This window comes from Arachis ipaensis, chromosome B1, assembly GCF_059453495.1.
Source record: "Arachis ipaensis isolate K30076 ecotype BB chromosome B1, ASM5945349v1, whole genome shotgun sequence".
Taxonomy (NCBI): domain Eukaryota; kingdom Viridiplantae; phylum Streptophyta; class Magnoliopsida; order Fabales; family Fabaceae; genus Arachis; species Arachis ipaensis.
In genome coordinates this window covers 129,136,180-129,145,438 of record NC_142436.1, presented here as the reverse complement: position 1 = coordinate 129,145,438, position 9,259 = coordinate 129,136,180, and the positions used below count along the sequence as shown (strand labels likewise).

Genomic DNA, 9,259 nt, shown 5'->3' with positions numbered 1-9,259 from the left:
AAAAAAAGTCGTAATTTTAAAGGTAGTCAGAAAAAAATAACAAAATTAATCAAAAAAATAATTAACTTATATTATTCTATTAATTTATTTAATATATTAAATTATTTTTATTTATATTAAGATTAATTTTAAATATTTTAAAATAAAAATTATAATTAATTATAATTTGCATCTTAAATTATGTTGGGTACATGATATTCTATTGTGCTGTTAAAAGTAAAAATGAGATAACAAATATAATTTTATCTCTTAATTCAGTATATTTATTTATATTTTATAATTTTTTTACGATTAATTTTGTACGGTATTCGTATATTAAATAAAAATACTTGTTATAATAACAAAAAATAAAATAAAATTTAAATCAATAATTTTATATTCTTTACTTTTTTTTCAGTTTTATTTTGGATTTTATTTTATTACTAAAAGGTAGTGAAATCCTATTGATACTGAAATAAAGTTGCAAAAAGGTCCATATAGTAGAATAAGTAAAATAATGTGATACTCACATTACAACATTCAAATGAAACAACCTAGGATCCAAAATGTTTATCTTTCTCTTTCTCGCCATCTATTATATTATCGATTCTATTATATAAAAATCGATTTTTTACATTTAACGATAGAGTCAACGTAGCATGTTTCTGAGAGTCTTTTTAAATTTATTTTGTTTAACTCATTAAATACAATTTATTATGATGCATTAATTATATCAATTAATTGATTTAATTAGATAGTTAAGTATCACACAATTTAAAATTATGTATATTAATTTGATTTTTATGATATATAAATTTAAAGAATAAATTAAAATAATATAATTTATTACTTATTTAATTTGAATACAACAAATACAAAATTATTTTAGTCAAAAATTTATTATTTTCTAATCTTCTATACATAAAAATGACAAAACAAAATTGTAAAAATAAATTTTTTTATCGTTCTTGCTATTTTAATTTATTTTTTTCTTTTTTTATGTGTAATTTTATTTTACATTAACTTTGTGTATTTAATAACAAAATATACTCATATTAATTCTATCATACAATAATATATTTTTCTCCTATGTTAATCAAAGAATTTCAATAGTTATTAACTACATCTAATAGAATGACTGAGAAGTGAGAACTACGATAAGTTAAACCCATGTTCAAAATGCTGAAATGAAGGAAAGAAAATATTTGATATATGATTAGAGAAAAATATATAATACGAGAAATATACTAAATCTGGATTTTGGAAAAGTCTAGGGACCAGCAGATTTATTAAAATTTGGCCAGCACTTAGCCAGCAAAAGGAAAATGAGTGATTCTCCACCATTAGATGAAATTTCACACCATTAAATACACTATTGATGGCTAATTAATGGCTACAACTTACAAAATCTGCTGGTCCCCTAGCACTCCTCCTGGATTTTTTCTCCAACTAATAAAAGTGAGGTGTCAATTCCTCATGAATTGATTTTTCCTCTAAAATGAAATCACTATTTTCTCATCTAAATTTATTTTAGAAAAATATCTTTATTATAATTATATTACAATTAACATTTAACGAATAATGCATGATTATACTAATTTAGGAAAATATCTTTATTATAATTATATAAAATCAATATTTAATACATTATCAACTAATAAAAGTGAAGTGTCAATTCCTCATGAATTCATTTTTCCTCCAAAATGAAAGCACTATTCTCTCTTCTAAATTTATTTTAGAAAAATATCTTTATTATAGTTATATTACAATATTACAATTATATTACAAGTAGCATTTAATGAATAATGCATAATTATAGTAATTTAGAAAAATAAAATAAAGTCCAGTAATTTATCTTTCGACTGCACACGTATATAGAATAACTTTTAAGAAGGAGTCACGTATCGTAAATACGGTCGATGATTGGAAAACTGTATACTAACATTGATATAATATTATTTCAGGTATATGTTTTGCAGGTATCAAAGAAAAGTGTTGAGTTATTTTTTAGTGGGTTTAAATTATTTATTGTTTATTAGAGAATTTTGTGCATTAGAATTCTCTAATAATTTATTATTTATTTTGAGTTGATTTTGATATGTTCTTACTTGACAGTAAAATAACATATAAAAATTTGTCGGTGAGTGTAAGTATTACTAGGTTATTTATAGTCACATTGAGTATATATGTTTGATTTATTGAAAAAAGTAAATTATTAAAAGTAACTAATAACTATTTTAAAGTTAATACATTTAATACTAGATTAAGAAAAAACAAACAATACATAATATGTTATATTTTTATTAATCAAATTATTATAATTCAAATTAATCTTAACAAAAGAATTTAAAATTATAATTTCAATCTTATCACGTGTATGGCACGGGCTATTACACTTGTGAATAATGTAAAGGAGTTTCAAAACTCCAAACATTAGGGAAGTATTGTAACATCCACCTAGTTATTTTATTAAAGAAAAAGATAGTTATTTTTCTTAACGAAAAAAGAAAAGGAATAATAAAAACTATCTTTGGTGATCAATAATAATATATTTAAGAAAAAATTATGATAACAGCAAATACCAAACACGTAATGCTCCAATAACAGCAAGTAATTTCTCATTTATATGTTCATTCTCTAGTTCCAATGCCTATGTTCTATGCTCCATTCAAAAGCATTCGCCGCTCTTTAGCACCCACTTGTAAATTCTTCATATTTCCAAAGTTTGTCAACACTTCAACTTAATTTCAGGTTTGAATGCAATATCTATATATAGTCCTCAACTTTATTCTTATTTATCTTTTTCAAACAAAAAATAATGCCATTTCCAAGTGGAATTGATTGATTGATGAAACTTTTCTTTGATGTTTACTCTTCTGCTGTCTCTGAACTTTCCAGTGTTTCCTTCAACTTCAACCATGGCCATTGTGGATACTCTGCTTGTAACAGCCAATGTGGCATTCTTCTATGCAATTCTGATATGGCTGCTTCTTCACACTTTGAGACAAAGCAAGCTTCAACGTGCTGTGTTTCTCCAACAAGGACCAAAATTCTTCTCCATTATCACCCTCCTATTCAATTTCATTCTTACCCTTTTAACTATACCTTTTGCAGTTCATGAATATAGGACTAATAAAATAGTGAGATATAGTTCTGTTACATTTGCTCTAACATGGGTTATGGCAAGCTTGATTTCATTCTATTCAATGAAAAAGACAACAAGAGACAACAAAAGATTCCCTTCTGTTCTAGTTCTCTGGTGGGTCTGGGCCAGTATCATAGAGACAATCTCAGTTTCTATTGGACTAATGAAGAACAACTTTGAATACTTGGACTTACTGGAATTTCTTGTCAGAGGATGATAACATAGTTGGTGTGGTTTCCTTGCCTATGTTGTTGTTGCTTTTGTGTTTGAATTTATGTGCAAGAGAAGAACAACACAACACTGACATGGAACAGCTCTTGGTTCACCCTGGAGAAGAAGAAGATGATGATGATGATGATGAAGATGGAGAGAACTTCACAACTGCAGGCATTTGGAGCAACTCACATTTCGATGGCTGAATCCCATTTTTAGAAAGGGTCGAGTTCAGAAGCTTGAGCTTGCTCACATTCCTGATGTTCCTCATTCTGAAACTGCAGAAAATGCTTCTTCCTTATTGGAAGAATTGCTTGGCAAACAGAAACTTGAAGGGGCTTCCTTACTAAAGCTATAACCAGTTCTGTGTGGAAGTCCTTGGCTTTAAATGCAGTTTTTGCCGGTATATTTTATTACTCTTTGGATGCTATGTACTTTTTTACATTTATTGTTTATGGTGATTACTGATTTGTTTTTGTTTTATATTTGAAGTGGTTAATACAATTGCATCCTATATAGGTCCATTGTTGTTTACATACTTTGTGAATTTCTTGGTGGATGATAATTCCAATTCAAGCATCCAATGCAGCCTCATTCTTGCATTCATATTCTTCCTCTCAAAGACATTGGAGTCACTGAGCCAAAGACAATGGTACTTTGGTGCTCAGAGAATTGGAATTCGAGTGCGCACGGCTCTTATGACTCTAATTTACAGCAAGTCCTTAATGATCAAGTGTGCAGGGCCAACCCATGGAAAAATCATAAACTTGGTGAATGTGGATGTTGAAAGAATTGGGGATTTCTGCTTGAACATTCATGGAGTTTGGTTGCTTCCAGTTCAGATTATTTTGGGCTTAGTGATATTGTACATAAACTTGGGATTCTTGCCTTCAATTTCTGCACTTGCTGTCATCATTTTGGTTATAGTGTGTAACACACCTTTGGCCAATATGCAAGAAAAATTACACTCCAAGATCAAGCTTATAGAGGAGGATACAAGAATCAAGATGACTTCAGAGATAATGAAGAACATAAGGATACTGAAATTGCGTTCATGGGGATCTACATTCTTACAGAAACTCCTCCAATTGAGAGACACTGAGAAGAGTTGGCTGCAGAAGTACCTCTACACTCGCTCAGCAGTAGCCACTCTTTTCTGGACTGCTCCAACTTTGGTTTCTGTTGTTACTTTCGGCATCTGCATACTGGTGAACACAGAACTGACTGCGGCTACTGTCCTCTCAGCCTTGGCAACTTTTCGGATTCTGCAGGAACCAATCTACAATCTTCCTGAGCTGATTTCCATGATAGCTCAAACGAAAGTCTCTCTTGATCGAATCCAAGAGTTGATCAATGAAGAGGATCAGAACCAGTTTATGAACAAGCACACTTCAAAAGATTCATCAATTGTTATTGAAATCAAGCCAAGTGAATATGCACGGGAAACAAGTGATGGAACCAACAAGAAACCAACAATTCAAATCACAGAAAACTTGAAGATAAAGAAAGGTCAGAAGGTAGCAGTTTGTGGTTCAGTGGGGTCTGGAAAATCAAGCTTACTTTGTTGTATGCTTGGTGAGATTCCATTGGTTTCCGAGACATTGATCAAAGTCTATGGAACAAGAAGTTATGTGCCACAGAGTCCCTGGATTCAATCAGGAACAATAAGAGAGAATATCCTGTTTGGAAAGGAAATGAACAAGGACTTCTATGAAAATGTTTTGGCTGGCTGTGCTTTGCATCACCATATCAACATGTGGGGTGATGGAGATTTGAATCTTGTGGAGGAGAGGGGCATAAACTTAAGTGGAGGCCAGAAACAACGGATTCAACTCGCAAGAGCTGTTTACAATGATTCAGATATTTACTTCCTTGATGATCCTTTCAGTGCAGTTGATGCTCATACCGGAACTCATTTATTTAAAGTTAGTACTAATTATTATTGAGCTTGTTGTTTCTCTTTTTTAATTATCTGTTATTTCAGCTTCATTTCTTTCAAAGTACTTCACTAAGAACAGGACATGCTGTACAGAAATGCCTTATGCAACTTTTGTTTGAGAAGACAGTTGTTTATGCTACTAGTACTCATCAACTAGAATTTTTGGAAGCTGCAGATTTAATTCTGGTAAGCTTATACAAAACTTGTCTTTCAGTAGTGAAACTACTAATAAGTGTTTGCCTTGTCACCATTATTTAATTCCATTACTCCTTTAGGTAATGAAAGATGGAAAAATAGTGGAGTCAGGAAGGTATAAAGAACTCATAGCATGTCCCAACTGTGAATTTGTTCGACAAATGGCTGCTCATGAAGAAACAATAAACCAAATAAATCCATGGCATGAAGAGAACTCTATTAGCTGCAGGCCCCTTCAAAAGAATCAAATTGAAGTTGCTGAAGAGAATCTTCAAGAAAGCATAAGCAATTGGAAGAGAAACAAAGAAGAAGAAGCAGAGACCGGTCGAGTGAAATGGAGTGTTTACTCAACCTTTGTCACATCTGCATATAGAGGATCACTTGTTCCGGTCATTCTTCTCTGCCAGATTCTGTTTCAAGTGATGCAAATGGGAAGCAATTATTGGATTTCTTGGGCTGCAGAACAAACTGGGAGGGTAACCAAAGGGATGCTTATGGGAACATTTGTTCTTCTTTCTGGTGGAAGCTCTATCTTTATACTTGGAAGGACTGTTTTGATGGCAGTGGTGGCTATTGAGACATCTCAGCGTCTTTTTCATGGAATGATTACATCTGTTTTCAGAGCACCTGTTTCATTTTTTGATACCACACCATCAAGCAGAATCCTCAGTAGGGTCAGTTCATCTACTATTCTTTATATGTAATTATTGTTATAATTTCTATTCATGTTTTAACCATTTTTCCTTCTGAATTTTGATGTTACAGTCATCAACAGATCAAAGTACAATTGACACAAACATACCATACAGATTAGCAGGGCTAGTGTTTGCACTAATTCAGTTGTTGAGTACGATCATGCTAATGTCGTAGGTCGCGTGGCAAGTCATCCTTGTGTTTCTTGTGGTGTTTGCTATCTCCATATGGTATCAGGTAAGTTCATTTCATAATGGATTCTCAATCTTATATGTAAATAATAATAATAATAATAGTAATAAAGCAAGTAATGTTCTTTGCAGGCTTATTACATTACTACTGCCAGGGAATTAGCCAGGATGGTAGGGATCAGAAAGGCCCCAATCTTGCATCATTTCTCAGAATCTATTGCTGGGGCCACCACGATTCGTTGTTTCAATCAAGAACAAATATTCATGACCAAAATCAAGGATCTTGTTGATGAATACTCTAGAGTAGCCTTTTCATAATTATGCCACCATGGAATGGTTGTCAGTCCGGATCAATTTTCTCTTCAATCTAGTCTTCTACTTTGTTCTCATCATCTTGGTTACTCTGCCAAGATCTGCCATTGATCCCGGTAAGTTCCTCCTTTCCCATTTAATCTTTAATGATAGCAATTACAAACATCATACATGAATGTGAGAACCAGTCTTCTTTGAGAGTAACTAGTTCATAATTAACTTAAGAAAAGAAAATTAATTTTCTAGATTAGTCCCTAATCTGTATTTGATCTTTCTAGATTTGATATTTTGGATGATATACAATACTTGACAAATCACAAAACAAGTAACAACCAATGAAGTTGCTTTCACTAAAAATATTGCATTTATGCCCTAAACAATTGATTGCTTCCTCTGATTTGCAGGCTTGGCAGGTCTGGTAGCTACTTATGGTTTGAACTTGAATGTACTTCAGGCTTGGGTCATATGGAACCTTTGCAATGTTGAGAACAAGATGATATCTGTTGAGAGAATATTGCAATTCTCTAGCATACCAAGTGAAGCACCACTGATAATCCAAGATTGTAGGCCTGAACCAGAGTGGCCTATGGAAGGGAAAGTTGAGCTTCAGAATATTCATATTCAGTATGATCCGGCTGGTCCTACGGTTCTCAAAGGTGTCACTTGCACATTCCCGGGGCGAAAGAAGATCGGAGTAGTAGGGAGGACAGGGAGTGGAAAATCAACTCTGGTGCAAGCCCTTTTTCGAGTGGTGGAGCCTTTGGAAGGAAAGATACTAATAGATGGAGTACATATTTCCAAGATTGGTCTGCATGATTTAAGATCTAAGCTTGGTATAATTCCTTAAGACCCAACCTTGTTTCTAGGCACTGTTAGGACTAACTTGGATCCTCTAGAACAACATGCGGATAAAGAACTCTGGGAGGTTAGCATTATAGAACTCTTTTGCTAGAAAATATTCGATATTTATATGGAACTGATAAAGAAAACTTTGCTCTTCGGGTTCTCAAGAAGTGCCATCTTGCTGAAATTGTAAGGCAGGATCCAAGACTTCTTGATGCACCAGGTAAAATACACTCTTTTTTTTTTTTAAGAAAACAAAAAGAATACATTACACCATTCAGGAGTATAACTGTGACAAGCCTTAAAAGTATTTTTGTGCTTATTATGTTTAGTTCTATCAATTTGACATTGGTTGAATTTGTTCAATGTTAGTGGCTGAGAATGGAGAAAATTGGAGCGTTGGACAAAGGCAACTCGTTTGTCTTGCTAGGCTGCTATTGAAGAAGAGAAGGATTTTGGTTCTAGATGAGGCAACAGCATCTATTGACACTGCAACTGACAATTTAATTCAAAAGACTATTAGAGAAGAAACTAGTGAATGCACAGCAATTACTGTAGCACATAGAATCCCTACAGTTTTTGATAATGACTTGGTTTTGGTCCTTGATGAAGGTACATGAACATTCATTATGCACCTCAATATATTAGATTATAATATCAATGATAATCAAACCTAGGAAAGCATATATCTCATAACATTGATGATGTTTACAGGGACAATTGCAGAGTATGATGAACCAGATCATTTGCTGCAGAACAATACTTCATCTTTCTCAAAGTTGGTTTCAGAATTTTTGAGGAGATCATTAGTAGTTGCCAAAAAAGGACACAGAAACCAGACACTCAGAGGCGGATCTAAGGGGGCCTAAAGTGGCCATGGTCACCCCCATTTTTTTTTAAAAAAGTAGTATTATTAGTTTATTATTATTATTACATAATATATATATATATATTATAGATTAAGTATATTTTAATATATTACACACTAAAAAAAATTACATGTTAGTAACTTAATATGTATAAATTATAATGTATATTATAATATATTAGTAGCAAATAAAAAAAAGTATAAAAAATAATAAAAGCTTATGAATATATAAATAATTGAAAAGTTATTGAAATATAGAGGTTTGAATTAATATAAAAAATCAAAACAACAACAACAAACAACAACAAAGCCTTGTCCCACTAAGTGGGGTCAGCTACATGAATCAAACGATGCCATTGTGCTCTGTCATGTATCATGTCTACAGAGAGATCGTTTACATGTAGATCTCGTTTGACCACCTCATGGATGGTCTTCTTAGGTCTTCCTCTACCTTTCGCCCTTTGTCCATCTTCCATCTCATCCACCCTCCTGATTGGATGTTCTATCGGTCTTCTTCTCACATGTCCAAACCACCTGAGACGCGATTCAACCATCTTTTCCACAATGGGTGCTACTCCAACTCTCTCCCTTATATCTTCATTCCTTATTTTATCCAATCGCGTATGACCACTCATCCATCTCAACATTTTCATCTCTGCCACACTCAACTTATGTTCGTGCTCCCCTTTAGCCGCCCAACACTCCGTACCATACAGCATAGCCGGTCTTATAGCGGTGCGATAGAATTTACCTTTAAGTTTTAAAGGCACTTTTTTGTCGCATATAAAACCAGATGCACTCCGCCATTTTGACCAACCTGCTTAGATCCTATGATTTACATCCTGTTCAATCTCTCCATCATCCTGTATGATGCACCCAAG

At 32.8% G+C, this 9,259-nt stretch overlaps 1 pseudogene across 1 annotated transcript; it reads left to right on the top strand.

The window, feature by feature from the left end:
- The first annotated feature begins 2,897 nt into the window (after positions 1–2,897).
- LOC107611307 (putative ABC transporter C family member 15) lies at positions 2,898–8,379 on the top strand (annotated as a pseudogene). Its single transcript, XR_015902700.1, has 10 exons — positions 2,898–3,740; positions 3,830–5,262; positions 5,370–5,462; positions 5,552–6,145; positions 6,237–6,401; positions 6,488–6,783; positions 7,072–7,591; positions 7,669–7,733; positions 7,883–8,122; positions 8,225–8,379. The product of XR_015902700.1 is annotated as a putative ABC transporter C family member 15 (transcript).
- Positions 8,380–9,259: the final 880 nt, after the last annotated feature.